General features: G+C 41.1%; 1 protein-coding gene across 1 annotated transcript in view; it reads right to left on the bottom strand.

Annotated features, from left to right (window-relative positions):
• BMP1 (bone morphogenetic protein 1) overlaps nucleotides 1–16,387 on the bottom strand; it is a 340,767-nt gene that overhangs the window by 145,127 nt on the left and 179,253 nt on the right. The gene's annotated exons all lie outside the window — the stretch shown is intronic.

Below are 16,387 nucleotides of genomic sequence, written 5' to 3'. Positions count from 1 at the left end.
ATCTGGTAAGCATAAATTATGTTTTCCTTCCATAAGGCAGGGAGTGTCCACAACTTCATTTCCATGCTCCAGGACACTGAAGAAATAATGGGAGCAAACAAAAAAGAGGCGGGCCCTATTCTGAGGGCAACACAGCCTGCAAAACGTTTATCCCAAAAGCTGCTTTATCCAAAAGCAAAGCCATCAAACTTGTAAAATTTAGAAAAAGTGTGTAAGGAGGAGGAGGTAGCCGCCTTACAAATCTGATCCATAGAGGCTTCGTTCTTCAAAGCCTCGGAGGAAGCCACTGCTCTAGTGGAATGAGCCGTTATCCTCTTAGGAGGCTGTCTCATAACCTAAGCGGACACTCCTCAACCAGAAAGATAAGGAAGTCGTAGTAGCCTTCTGCCCCTTACGCTTCCCCATATAGATGACACCACCTTAAGGAGGAACCCTAATTTAGCACGTAAAAACCGCCTTATCAGCATGGAAAACAAGATAAGGGGGGTCACATTGTAAAGCATAAATCTCAGAAACTCTGCGAGCAGAGGCAATAGCCAAAAAAAAAAAAAAGAACCAAGATAACAATTTAATGTCAACAGTATGAATAGGCTCAAACCAAGTCTGCTGCAAATCACAGAGAACAAGATTGAGGCTCCAAGACGGAGCCCCAGATCTAAACACAGGTCTGATCCTAGTCTAGTCTGATCCTAGAGCGTTGACAAAGGACTGCACATCCGGAAGCTCAGCCAATCTCTTGTGCAGTAACACCGACAGGGCCGATATCTGTACCTTCAGGGAACTAGCAGACCCTTCTCCAGTCCATCCTGGAAAAAAGATAATATTTTGGCAACCTTAAACCTTATGCCAGGAAAAGCCACGCTCTACACACCAGTACAAGTAAGTCCTTCACACCTTATGGTAGATACGATGAGCTCCTGGCTTACGAGCTTGAACCAGTGTCGATAACTCTCAGAAAACCCTCTCTTGGCTAAGACTAAGCGTTCAATCTCCACGCAGTCAACCTCAGAGGATCTAGATTTTGAGGAACGAAGGTACCTTGTATCAGCAGATCTATGCGACAAGGTAACCTCCACTTAGGAGACGAGGACATCCCCACCAGATCCGCAAACCACGTCCTTCGCGGTCATGATGGAGCAATTAGGATCACTGATGCTTGCTCCTGCTTGATGCGAACCACCACACGAGGGAGAAGCGGTAATGGAGGAAAAAGATATATACGAGTCTGAACCTACATGGTACTGATAGGGCATCTATCAGTTCAACCTGAGGATCACTCGACCTGTACCTGGGTAGCTTGGTATTGAGGCGGATGCCATGAGATCTATCTCCGGCGTCCCCCACTTGCTACATTTCTCTGCAAACACCTTGGGGTGGAGAGACCATTCACCTGGGTGAAAGGATTGCCTGCTGAAGAAGTCCGCTTCCCACTTGTCCACACCCGGAATGTGGATCGCTGACAGCGTACATCTGTGAGTCTCCACCCACTCTAGTATCTGAGATACTTCTCTCATTGCCAAGGGACTTCTCATCCAAACCCCCCTGATTGTTGATGTAGGTAACCAAGGTTATTTTGTCTGATTGGCATCTGATAAACTGGGACGAACCTAGAAGGGGCCAAGCCTTCAAGGCATTGAAGATTGCCCGGAGTTCCAATGTATTGATCGGAAGCAAGGACTCCTCCTGAGTCAACAGATCTTGTGCCTTCTTGGCCCCCTCAAATGGCTCCCCAGCCAGAAAGGCTTGTGTCCATAGTCACAATCTCCCAGGATGATCTCAAAAACACAGATAATCTGGACAGAGCCACCAAGAGAACGAGTCGACAGGTTGACCAGCAGAATCTGTTGAGACAGATCTGAATGGTCGCCGTTCCATTGTCTCAGCATGCATAGTTGTAAGGTTCTGAGATGGAATCTGGCTAAGGGAATGATGTCCATACAGGGCACCATGAGTCCAATCACCTCCATACACTGGGCAACTGAGGGTCTAAAGGAGGCCTGGAGGGCAAGACATGCAGTAGTTAGCTTGCACTTGGAGTAAGAGAACTCTTTTCCAAGTTTATCTTCCATCCATGTGATCAAAGAAGACTGAGAAGGGACTCAGTGTTCTTCCGCTAGACAAAAAGATGGGGCATGTACCAAGATATCGTCCAGGTAAGGCGCTACTGCAATACCTTGTATTCTGTCAATGGCTAGAAGAGCTCCGGAGAACCTTTGAACTTATCCTTGAAGCAGTAGCTAGGCCAAACGGAAGAGCTATGAGCTGGAAGGGCTGGCCCAGGAAGGCAAACCTCAGGAACTGAAAATGTTCCCTGTGTATCGGAATGTGAAGGTATGCATCCTTCAGGTCTATGGTGGTCATAAACTGTCCTTCCTGAACTAGAGGAAGGATTGACCGTATTGTCTCCATCTTGAAAGAGGGAACACTCAAACTTGTTTAGGCACTTTAGGTCCAGAATTGGACAAAAAGTTCCCTCCTTTTTTGGAACAACGAAAAGGTATGACTAAAATCCCAAACTTCTTTCTGCTGTAGGTACCGGGACAATTACTCCTAGAGAGGAGAGATCCCGTAAGCAACCTTAAAAAGGCTGTCCTCTTTTCTGGTTTTGTAGACATTCTGAAAAGTAGGAATCTGCCCCTGGGCGGATGAGATTTGAATCCTATCCAGTATCCCCGAGATCCAACCTCCAGGACCCAAAGATCCTGTACATCCTGGATCCAAGTGTCTAAAAAAAAAGAGAGACAGTCTGCCCCCTACTCGTCCCAATCCCGGATCGGGGGCCGCCCCTACATGCAGATTTTTTTTCTGTGGGCTTCTTAGTCTATTTGGACTTATTCCAGGACTGAGCCTGCTTCCAAACACTCTTGGGCTGCTCGGACTTGGATGAGGATTGCTGTTGTGATTTGTCAGAACGAAAATTAGACAACTGCCGTCCCTTAGGCCTATTCTTCTTATCCTGCAGTAGGAAGGCACCTTTCCCTCCAGTAACCGTAGAAATAATGGAGTCCAGCCCTGGACCGAATAAAATCTTCCCCTTAAAAGGAAGTGAAAGGAGTCTGGATTTTGAAGTCATATCCGCAGACCAAGACGTCAACCAGACAGCCCGAAAATGCCAGAAGCCTTTGCATTTAGGCGAATAATCTGCATATTCACGTCACAGATGAAGGAGTTAGAAATTCTCAGAGCTTTAATTGTGAATATCCTTGACGGGAGTTTCCACCTCAGACAGTGTCGCACCAGTAGGTAGCTGCTCCAGCAACCGCGGCTACAGCTTCTGCCGGTTGAAATAAAAATACTGTATGTTGAAACATCTTCCTGAGAAAAGTTTCCATTTTATTATCCATAGGATCTCTAAAAGAAGAACTATCCTCCAGGGGGATAGAAGTATGCTTAGTCAGCATAGAAATAGCTCCATCCACCTTAGGGATGGAGCCCCACAAATCGAATTGAGAGTCAGGGACCGGGAATAATTTTTTTAAAAGTAGACGAGGGGGAAAAAGAAGTTCCTCTTTACCATTCGTTACTAATAATGTTCACTATTTTAACTGGCGCAGGAAAAGTCAGAGGGACCTTCCTCTCTTGATAAACCTGGTCTAGTTTAGGGATCTTAGGTTACTCAGAGTTTAGCCTCTGGAGCCTCTAGCGTAGACAGAACCTCCTTTAATATAAAACACAGATGGTCAATTATAAATCTAAAGGAGGGTTCCTCCACTGAAGGAGGTTTAGAAACTGAAGTTTCCGACTCAGAAAGTTCACCCTCTAAAGCTACAGAGGTTAACTCGTCCTCTGATAGCTGGGACATAGTAGCATAATCCGACAAATATTTAGATGACTAGGTCAGGAGAACTATGTTTAACCTTTCTCTTACATTTGCTAGAAGAAGGTAAGGCACTCAGGGCTACAGACACCGCCGATTTTAACTGTGCGGTAAAGTTCGGAGGAAAAAAGCCCCCTCCAGATGGAGGATTAGTTGAGCCGCTGGGAACTGCATCTGGAGCGGGTAGTGTAGAAAGGGTAGTAATCTCTTGGGACTGATTCCTGAGTGGTAGACGGCTCAGAGGGGCTAATAGCACTTTGAGTATTACCAGGCTTGTCTCCCTTATTAGACTTTAGAACAGTGCTTAGGCAAATAGAACAAAAAAAGGCGGGAAAACCAAGGACTCCTCACAATATAAACAGGAATTATTAATCAGCACAGAAGGAGTGGAACCTTCTAATGTAGTATCAGAATCCTCTGTAGCCAAGTATATATCCACAGAAGACAGACAAAAAAAAACCAAAAAAACACTTTTATTCAAAAAACGGCACCATTAAAATCTCAATGGCTTGGGCACTCACCACCTCCTAGACCCAGACAGCCAACAGTAAAAACGCTTTCCCTTAGAAGTGATGTCCGCAGCAGGATCATAGGAAAATGAAAAGACCGCACCTGGTCACGTGGTGCATAGGACAGGACTTCCCTGCTATGAAAAAGACGCTAAGCTATTATGCGCTGTGCAACACTCAAAACCGAAACCTGTTTGTTACAAGCCAAAAGCACACAGTTGATGAGCCCCAAAACTCTCACATTAAAGCAGTTATACATAACCCCTATCTGTTCAAATAATATCCCTGAAAGAGATATTAACCCTTGATCCTATCGAGGCATAAAGGAGCCACACTGTGACCCTGTATAGCAAAAGTGTATATTTAAAACAGTCTTACCCTCCAGGATCCATGCTGTGGAACAGGCACAGCCTCACAAGTGTGACAGTCTTACAGCGACGCTCTGACATGGACTTGAGTGTGTAACAGAAAGCAGTGAAACTCGTCAACACTGATTGCTCAGGAGCTGTTAGGCGACAGTCTGGATGGGTTCGCAGAAAACTTTCCCTGCATCTGCAGACAATAACTTTCATCAATACTCTCACTGAGAGGTTGACATGATTACTTAAAACTCCCGTCCTTTCTTGAAGGGAACATACCCATTACAGGACTATCCAAATCTTCTGCCACTTCTCTGCCACCTCCTATAGTGCCGAAAGGCAAATAATGACTGGGGATAGGGGTAGTGGGAAGGATATTTAAGCGTTTTTGCTGGGGTGTCTTTGCCTCCTCCTGGTGGCCAGGTGTTGTATTTCCCAACAGTAAGGAATGAAGTTGTGGACTCTCCCTGCCTTATGGAAAGAAAACAAATATATGACATAAACAACATGTACAATCTTATACATAAAGATACATACACATTAGAGATAAATTATATAATTCTGACCTGAGGTGCACTTTACATTACAGACTAATAAAATAATATATATTATTTGGTGAGCTGGCATATATGAATTTACAGATTAGGTAGAACAATATAATATTTAGTCATTTGTGCATATCGTGTGTAATGTATGTTGGGTGTTTTGGGGTGGAAACTATCAGTGGAATTGGTTAATACTCTGATAATCTGTTTACTTGATTGCTCTGCTGTAAAGTGACTGGATTTTTTCAGCTGTTGGAAACTATCACAGTATTTTCTCCCATGCAATAAATATTGCCCCTGAAGAGGCTCTAGAGTAAAGAAAAGGGGACTTAAGGGGATGACTTAAAAGACTATGATAAATCTAAATTAAAAGGGACATAAAACCAAAACATTTTCTTTTATAATTCAGAGAGAGCAAACAATTTAAAATACTTTTTTTTTTATAATCAAATGTGCTTCATTCATGTGGTATTCTTTTTTGAATCAACAGCAATGCACTAATGTGAGCTAGCTGAACACAGTAGGTGAGTCAATGACAAGAGTAGTACATTAGACATGCTCCAATGCATATCTAGATATGCTTTTAAACTAAGTATACCAGGAGAACAAATTAAATTAGACAATATAAGTACATTGGAAAGTTGTTTAAAAATTGCATGCTCTATCTGAATTATATAAAATGTGGGTTTGTGTCCCTTTAAAGAATAAATACAGATAGAGCAAAGATTATATATGCCGGGTGTTTTTTTTTTTTTTTTTTTTTTTTTTAAACTGCTATGAAATAATTCTGTGGTCTCTCTCGCTATCTAATTTCTGGTTCTTTTCTTCAGCCCCTCCCTCTGTACATAGGGCCCTTACATCAATGGGAAAGGGGAGCAAGACTGCGGGAGGGAGTGATGGAGTAAGTCATGTGACATCCAGATGTCAGACAGATGTTCTGGGGTTATTTGTGGGCATCTGAAACTGTGATACTAAAGGCCAGGAGTGATGCTATGCAAATCAGTGGCTGAAAAAGAGTTAACAAAGCAACACTGCTTACGTTAAGAATTGTTATTGAAAAAGTTGTCCGTCTTTGGAGGATTTAATAGAGCAATATTGTGCATTTCTTGGCAGAGATGAATAAAGTGACCCTTAGCAGGTCTCACACACACACACAGCTGGCCATGACAGTGAGCAAATGTTTCCCTCTGTTGTCACAGAAACAGGACAGACTTTTGCCTTAAGAATTGGAAAATTAACCACAGAGAATAAGGGGGCAATAAGAGAGAAAACAAAGTGAGATAGTAAATGAAACATAGAGAAAAAAAAAGACAGAAAGAAAATAAATAAAAAAAAATTGTAAAATTTCTAGATTATTGAATTAACAGCTAAAGAGAAAACCATAGATACAAAACTTTACAGATAAAGGAAAGTAGGCTATGTAGAAAAAAAACTGTAAAGCAGTTGTTTGCTTTGCAGTGAGTTCCAGAATGGTGTAACACATGACACAGTCTGACCCATGTAACCAGATGAACGGCTTTTATTAGCTGATGTTTGGAAGTGCCAAGTAAATGTAATAACTCAGATTGATTAGAATAGGGAAACGTTAACTAACATTTATCCAAATATATATACATAGCCATATATCTTCCTATATCTATCTACCAGCTGCAGCAGACGTTTCCTCGCCAGTCCAAATATTTAACCACCAGGGTCTAAGGACATAAAAAAAATAGCCTCACTGGGTTTTCCTTAAAAATATGAATTAACTCAACTAATGTTTCAGCATAAAAACTCACCCTTCCTCAGACAACCAGAATATATAATGTACTTACAGAGCATTATACCCAAACATTTTCTTTCATAATTCAGACAGAGAATACAATTTTAAACAACATTCCAATTTACTTCTATTATCTAATTTGCTTTATTCTTTAGATATCCTTAAAGAAATAGCAATGCACACGGGTGAGCCAATCAAATGAGGCATCTATGTGCAGCCACCAATCAGAAGCTACTGAGCCTCTCTAGATATGTTTTTCAGGAAAAAATATCAAGAGAACGAAGCAAATTAGATAATAGAAGTAAATTAGAAAGTTGTTTAAAATGGTATTCTCTATCTGAATAATGAAAGAAAAAATTAGGGTTTAATGTCCCTTTAAGGTAAAATTCAAACTCTAGTGAGTGTAGATATTCATTGCCCTTTTGAATATTTTCATGCCCTGACCGCCTGGTGGCAGATGAGAGTGCAGATTCGCTGCTTCTTAATTATAAACTATAATATTGCACCCACATGTGTATTGGGGGGGGCATCACCTTTCTAAGACATTTTCCCTGGGCATGGGGTGTCTACACTATATACTGTAGGTGTTTAAATAAGTGTGTGTCATTAAAATGTGCTCCGTGACTTGAAGTGCAATGGAATTTCCATTGCCTGAGATTATGGCGAGTTCTGAACACTGAGGCTGCTGTAACCGCTGCCTACACAGATGCTAATGCTATTAGAATCTTGCTTGACATGGAAATTTAAATCAGCAAAAGGTGAGTCACCAAATCTTTTGCATAAGCACTTATGAAATTTTGTAAAAACAGTGAATGATTTAGAATTTAGCATGGCACATATCTAATTATTATATAACAGAATTTATGCTTACCTGATAAATTACTTTCTCCAACGGTGTGTCCGGTCCACGGCGTCATCCTTACTTGTGGGATATTCTCCTCCCCAACAGGAAATGGCAAAGAGCCCAGCAAAGCTGGCCATATAGTCCCTCCTAGGCTCCGCCTACCCCAGTCATTCGACCGACGGACAGGAGGAAATATATATAGGAGAAACCATATGGTAACGTGGTGACTGTAGTTAGAGAAAATAATTCATCAGACCTGATTAAAAAACCAGGGCGGGCCGTGGACCGGACACACCGTTGGAGAAAGTAATTTATCAGATAAGCATAAATTCTGTTTTCTCCAACATAGGTGTGTCCGGTCCACGGCGTCATCCTTACTTGTGGGAACCAATACCAAAGCTTTAGGACACGGATGAAGGGAGGGAGCAAATCAGGTCACCTAAATGGAAGGCACCACGGCTTGCAAAACCTTTCTCCCAAAAATAGCCTCCGAAGAAGCAAAAGTATATAATTTAAAAAAAATTTGGTCAACAGGAACCTCATTCTTGAAGGCCCATGTGGAAGCCACAGCCCTAGTGGAGTGAGCTGTGATACTTTCAGGAGGCTGCCGTCCGGCAGTCTCAAAAGCCAATCTGATGATGCTTTTAAACCAAAAGGAAAGAGAGGTAGAAGTTGCTTTTTTACCTCTCCTTTAACCAGAATAAACAACAAAGAAGATGTTTGTCTAAAATCTTCAGTAGCCTCTAAATAGAATTTTAGAGCACGGACAACGTCCAAATTGTGTAACAAACGTTCCTTCTATGAAACTGGATTCAGACACAAAGAAGGTACAACTATCTCCTGGTTAATATTTTTGTTGGAAACAACCTTCGGAAGAAAACCAGGCTCAGTACGTAAAACCACCTTATCTGCATGGACCAGATAGGGCGGAGAACACTGCAGAGCAGATAACTCAGAAACTCTTCTAGCGGAAGAAATTGCAACCTAAAACAAAACTTTCCAAGATAATAACTTAATATCTACGGAATGTAAGGGTCCAAACGGAACCCCTTGAAGAACTGAAAGAACTAGATTAAGACTCCAGGGAAGAGTCAAAGGTCTGTAAACAGGCTTGATTCTAACCAGAGCCTGAACAAACGCTGAAACGTCTGGCACAGCTGCCAGCCTTTTGTGAAGTAAAACAGATAAAGCAGAGATCTGTACTTGCAGAAAATCCTTTCTCCAAACCTTCTTGTAGAAAGGAAAGAATCTTAGGAATTTTTATCTTGTTCCATGGGAATCCTTTAGATTCACACCAACAGATATATTTTTTCCATATATTATGGTAAATTTTTCTAGTTACAGGCTTTCTAGCCTGAATAAGAGTATCTATTACAGAATCTGAAAACCCACGCTTTGATAAAATCAAGCGTTCAAACTCCAAGCAGTCAGTTGGAGGAAAACCAGATTCGGATGTTCGAATGGACCCTGAATAAGAAGGTCCTGTCTCAAAGGTAGCTTCCATGGTGGAGCCGATGACACATTCACCAGGTCTGCATACCAAGTCCTGCGTGGCCACACAGGAACTATCAAGATCACCGAAGCCCTCTCCAGATTGATCCTGGCTACCAGCCTGGGAATGAGAGGAAACGGTGGGAATACATAAGCTAGGTTGAAGATCCAAGGTGCTACTATTGTATCCAATAGAGTCGCCTTGGGATCCCTGGATTTGGACCCGTAACAAGGGACCTTGAAGTTCTGACGAGAGGCCATCAGAACCATGTCTGGAATGCCCCATAATTGAGTTATTTGGGCAAAGATTTCCAGATGGAGTTCCCACTCCCCCGGATGCTCCTCCATCGCCAGGGAACTCCTTGTTTCCCCCTGATGGTTGATATATGTAACAGTCGTCATGATGTCTGATTGAAACCTTATGAATTTGGCCTTTGCTAGTCAAGGCCAAGCCTTGAGAGCATTGAATATCGCTCTCAGTTCCAGAATGTTTATCGGGAGAAGAGATTCTTCCCGAGACCATAGACCCTGAGCTTTCAGGGGTTCCCAGACCGCGCCCCAGCCCACCAGACTGGCGTCGGTCGTGACAATGACCTACTCTGGTCTGCGGAAGCTCATTCCCTGTGACAGGTTGTCCAGGGTCAGCCACCAACGGAGTGAATCTCTGGTTATTTGATCTACTTGTATCGTCGGAGACAAGTCTGTATAATCCCCATTCCACTGTCTGAGCATGCACAGGTGTAATGGTCTTAGATGAATTTGTGCAAAAGGAACTATGTCCCTTGCCGCAACCATCAAACCTATTACTTCCATGCACTGCGCTATGGAAGGAAGAAGAACAGAATGAAGTACCTGACAAGAGCTTAGAAGTTTTGATTTTCTGGCCTCTGTCAGAAAAACCTTCATTTCTAAGGAAACTATTATTGTTCCCAAGAAGGGAACTCTTGTTGACGGGGACAGAGAACTTTTTTCTATGTTCACTTTCCACCTGTGAGATCTGAGAAAAGCTAGGACAATGTCCGTATGAGCCCTTGCTTTTGACAGAGACGACACTTGAATCAGGATGTCGTCCAAGTAAGGTACTACTGCAATGCCCCTTGGTCTTAGCACCGCTAGAAGGGACCCTAGTACCTTTGTGAAAATCCTTGGAGCAGTGGCTAATCCGAATGGAAGTGCCACAAACTGGTAATGCTTGTCCAGAAAGGCGAACCTCAGGAACCGAAAATGTTCCTTGTGGATAGGAATACGTAGGTACGCATCCTTTAAGTCCACCGTGGTCATGAATTGACCTTCCTGGATGGTAGGAAGGATCGTTCGAATGGTTTCCATTTTGAACGATGAAACCCTTAGAAACTTGTTTAGAATCTTGAGATCTAAAATTGGTCTGAATGTTCCCTCTTTTTTGGGAATTATGAACAGGTTGGAGTAAAAACCCATCCCTTGTTCTCCTAATGGAACAGGATGAATCACTCCCATGCTTAACAGGTCTTCTACACAGTGTAAGAATGCCTGTTCGAAGATAATTGAGACCCGTGGAACCTTCCCCTTGGGGGTAGTTCCCTGAATTCCAGGAGATAACCTTGAGAAACTATTTCTAGCGCCCAAGGATCCTGAACATCTCTTGCCCAAGCCTGAGCAAAGAGAGAAAGTCTGCCCCCCACCAGATCCGGTCCCAGATCGGGGGCCAACACTTCATGCTGTTTTGGTAGCAGTGGCAGGTGACTTGGCCTGCTTACCCTTGTTCCAGCCTTGCATCGGCCTCCAGGCTGGCTTGGTTTGAGAAGTATTACCCTCTTGCTTAGAGGGTGTAGAATTTGAGGCTGGTCCGTTTCTGCGAAAGGGACGAAAATTTGGTTTATTTTTAGCCTTAAAAGACCTATCCAGAGGAAGGGCGTGGCCCTTTCCCCCAGTGATGTCTGAAATAATCTCTTTCAAGTCAGGGCCAAACAGTGTTTTACCCTTGAAAGGGATGTTAAGCAAAAGCGCTCTGCGCGCCACGATAGCAAACCCTGAATTATTCGCCGCTAATCTAGCTAATTGCAAAGCGGCATCTAAAATAAAAGAGTTAGCCAATTTAAAAGCTTGAACTCTGTCCAAAACCTCCTCGTACGAAGATTCTTTATTGAGCGACTTTTCTAGTTCTTCGAACCAGAAACACGCAGCTGTAGTGACAGGAACAATGCATGAAATTGGTTGTAGAAGGTAACCTTGCTGAACAAACATCTTTTTAAGCAAACCCTCTAACCTTAAATCCATAGGATCTTGAAAGCACAACTATCTTCTATAGGAATAGAAGTGCGTTTGTTTAGAGTAGAAACCGCCCCCTCGACCTTGGGGACTGTATGCCATAAGTCCTTTCTGGGGTCGACTATAGGAAATAATTTCTTAAATATAGGGGGAGGACAAAAGGTATGCCGGGCCTTTCCCACTCCTTATTTACTATGTCCGCCACCCGCTTGGGTATAGGAAAAACATCGGGGGGCACCGGAACCTCTAGGAACTTGTCCATCTTACCTAATTTCTCTGGAATGACCAAATTGTCACAATCATCCAGAGTAGATAATACCTCCTTAAGTAGTGCGTGGAGATGTTCTAATTTAAATTTAAAAGTTACAATATCAGGTTCTGCTTGTTGAGAAATTTTTCCTGAATCTGAAATTTCTCCCTCAGACAAAACCTCCCTCCTGGCCCCTTCAGATTGGTGTGAGGGTATGTCAGAACAGATATCATCAGCGTCCTCTTGCTCTTCAGTGTTTAAAACAGAGCAATCACGCTTTCTCTGATAAGTAGGCATTTTGGATAAAATGTTTGCTATAGAGTTATCCATTACAGCCGTTAATTGTTGCATGGTAATAAGTATTGGCGCACTAGATGTACTAGGGGCCTCCTGTGTGGGCAAAACTGGTGTAGACACAGAAGGGGATGATGCAGTACCATGCTTACTCCCCTCATTAGAGGAATCATCTTGGGCAATATCATATCTATGGCATTATTATCCCTACTTTGTTTGGACATTATGACACAAATATATCACATATATTTAAAAGGGGGGACACATTGGCTTTCATACATATAGAACATCGTTATCTGATGGTTCAGACATGTTAAACAGGCTTAAACTTGTCAACAAAGCACAAAAAAACGTTTTACAATAAAACCGTTACTGTCCCTTTAAATTTTAAACTGAACACACTTTATTACTGAATATGTGAAAAAGTATGAAGGAATTGTTCAAAATTCACCAAAATTTCACCACAGTAACTTAAAGCCTTAAAAGTATTGCACACCAAATTTGAAAGCTTTAACCCTTAAAATAACGGAACCGGAGCCGTTTTTACATTTAACCCCTATACAGTCCCAGGTATCTGCTTTGCTGAGACCCAACCAAGCCCAGAGGGGAATACGATACCAAATGATGCCTTCTATAAGCTTTTTCAGTGGTTCTTAGCTCCTCACACATGCATCTGCATGCCTTGCTCTCCAAAAACAACTGCGCATTAGTGGCGCGAAAATGAGGCTCTGTCTATAACTAGAAAAGGCCCCCAGTGAAAAAGGTGTCCAATACAGTGCCTGCCGTTTTTATTAAAACAATCCCCAAGATTTAACAACTATTAAAAGTAATAATCTGCCAAATATACTTAGTAAAGTAATCGTTTTAGCCCAGAAAAATGTCTACCAGTTTTTTAAGCCCTAATGAAGCCCTTTATTCTTTTACTTAAACTAAGAAAATGGCTTACCGGTTCCCATAGGGAAAATGACAGCTTCCAGCATTACCAAGTCTTGTTAGAAATGTGTCATACCTCAAGCAGCAAAGTCTGCCCACTGTTTCCCCCAACTGAAGTTACTTCATCTCAACAGTCCTGTGTGGAAACAGCCATCGATTTTAGTAACGGTTGCTAAAATCATCTTCCTCTTACAAACAGAAATCTTCATCTCTTTTCTGTTCCAGAGTAAATAGTACATACCAGCACTATTTTAAAATAACAAACTCTTGATTGAAGAACAAAAACTACATTTAAACACCAAAAAACTCTAAGCCATCTCCGTGGAGATGTTGCCTGTGCAACGGCAAAGAGAATGACTGGGGTAGGCGGAGCCTAGGAGGGACTATATGGCCAGCTTTGCTGGGCTCTTTGCCATTTCCTGTTGGGGAGGAGAATATCCCACAAGTAAGGATGACGCCGTGGACCGGACACACCTATGTTGGAGAAAAAGAGGTTTTTCCTAGAAATAATCCTACAACAGAAATAAATAACCCTGCATTTTCTAACCACCATGCCAGAAATTAAAAGGGACAGTAAACTAAAAAAATGAACTTTTATGATTCAGACAGACAATCTAATTCTAACAACATAACCACTTTGATGGAAAGGATTGCAAGCTGCACTAAAGATGGATGATTAAAACAACAATTTATTGGTTACAATTTAAAAATGTTAGCACACATCATAGTAATTCACCCAAGCACACAGGAGAGGCTGCTCTCCGACGCGTTTCCTGCTACAAAAAGCACTTCATCAGGGATAGCAGCTGATTCCCTGTACTGCCCTTTATACCGGTAAATGCAATTTAACCCCTTCGGCACCTAAACACATTTTAATTATCACAACAACGTGTGATGTGTTATGGGTAGATGGATATCAATTTGTTTTTAGTGTCAGAAGGGCCATATCATTACCGGACTAAATGGCTTATATTCATACTCTATTTAAGAACATAGGTAATAGAAATAACAAAAAAATAATTAAGAATAAAAACATTGTTGTACTATTCTAGATGTTAGATAAAGAGAAATGTTGGCATAATTCAATTTATAGGGTAAACTTATATAAAAAGATTGATATTTATAACATGAGAAAGGAATTTGGCAACATTACCTAAATGCAGTATGTTATTAATTGCTTTTTGTTTTTATTATTAATTTGTACTATTTGATGAACATGTAACAAAGTAACAGAGTTTTTATGTATCTTATTATTCATATATTTATTTATATATTGGCTTCCTGCATATATTAATTATAAGATACTGTATGCCTTAATCATTACATTTCAGGCTACATTATACTAAGTTAAGGGATAAGGATTGAAACCTAGTTCTACATAATTATATCTATATACCTGTGTATAGTTTAAGGTCCCAAATTTTATTCATTCCTTTAGGGTTGCCAGTTTCTAATTTAAAAATCCAAAAGGCTTCTTTTTTATTTAGTTTGGCTAGCCTATCCCCTCCTGTATTAAGTTTGGGAATCCTATCTATTACTTGGAATTGAAAATATGACATAATTTGTGCAAGCATCGCTTTAGTGTATGATTGGCCTACTCGATGTCTCGCAAAATGCCTGGCCACCGGTGTTTTAGGGTCCAAAGCTTCCAAAGACAGGAGATGTTCTCGTATACGATCCTTTATGGGTCTTATAGTTCTTCCTGTATACTGACAGCCACACAATTTGCAGGAGATCAAGTAGACCATATAGTCAGACTGGCAAGTAAAATGTCTATAAATTCGAAATTCACATTTAGTAGTATGGGACACAAAAAATTCACCTGGTTTCACATATTGACAAGACTTGCAAGGTTTAACTCCACACTTAAAGGTCCCATTCTCAGGTCTCAGCCAACTTTCTGTCCTAGGCATGGATAGTGTACCTGATTCTGAAAAATTCCTATTTACATATTGACTCAACGTCTTAGCCCGCCTAGAGACAAACTTGACCCCATTAGTTGAAATATTAGTTAGTGTAGGTTCTTTCTCCAAGATTGGAAGATATCTTCTGACTATATTACATATTTTGTTATATTGTTGGCTATATTGTGTAGAGAATACAATGGTCTCCTCAGAGTTCTTAGTTCTAGATTTATGTTTGTCCTGGAGTAATTCATTCCTATCCATTAGCCTTACATTCTCGTGTGTGGTAAGTAAGAGATTCTTGTTATAGCCTCTCTTTGCTAGACGTGCTTTTAGGAGATTTGCATGTTTGTCATAATCCTTAATATCGCTACAATTCCTGCGTAGCCTCATAAATTGGCCTTTAGGGATGGCCATTTTTAAATGTTTGGGATGGTTAGACTCAGCTCTTAAGATGGTATTTCCAGCTATTTTCTTTCTATATGCCTCCATTGCTACTGTTTTACCCTCTTCCTCTATTTTAATCGTTAGATCGAGAAAGCTGATGCTTTCTTTACTCCAACTATAGGTAAATTTGAGATTCATGCTGTTATCATTCAATGATTCCACAAATTCATCAATTTGTGACACATCCCCCTGCCAGACTATCAACACGTCATCGATAAATCTAGTATAGAATTTTATGTTGTCCTTAAAGTGATTAAGGTCACCAAATATCTTGAACAATTCAAAGTAACTAAGGTATATGTTAGCATATGAGGGGGCGAATTTCGCCCCCATAGCTGTACCCCTATGCTGTAAATACATTTTGCCTTCAAAAACAAAATAATTATGGGTTAATAAATAGCTAACAACATCAACCAAATAGCTAATGAAAACGATATCAAAGTTTGTATAAAACTTTAGTGTTTCTTCCAAGGCTAGTAAGCCTTGTCTGTGTGGAATACAGGAATACAATGAAACTACGTCTATGGTGAGAAAAAGACATGTATCATTTAATTTTAGGCCTTCTAATTTTCTGAGTAAATGTTTTGTGTCACGTAAATAGCCTGGCATGTTTGTCACAATGGGCTGCAGGAATTCATCTACCCATGCCCCTAATTTTTCGCCTAGTGTACCAATTGTGGAAATGATGGGTCTGCCTGGTGGCTTAGAGGGATTCTTATGAATTTTTGGTAAGTGTTTAAAGGTAGAGATAACAGGGAATTTTACTAGCAATGCCTCTGCAGTTTTTTCATTTAGAATGCCCAATCTGGTCCCCTCCTCTAGAATAGTCTCTAATTCTTTAACAAATTTTATGGTGGGATTGAACGTGAGTAGTTTATAGGTGTCATTGTCATTTAATTGATTTAGGGCCTCCATTTCATAGGAGATCCTATCTTGGACCACTATTGACCGACCCTTATCTGAATTGGTAATGACCAAATTTTTA

This window comes from Bombina bombina, chromosome 6 (assembly GCF_027579735.1).
Source record: "Bombina bombina isolate aBomBom1 chromosome 6, aBomBom1.pri, whole genome shotgun sequence".
In the NCBI taxonomy this organism is placed as follows: Eukaryota; Metazoa; Chordata; class Amphibia; order Anura; family Bombinatoridae; genus Bombina; species Bombina bombina.
Note: the sequence above shows the minus strand (reverse complement) of the source record. Positions and strands in the feature narration are given on the sequence as shown.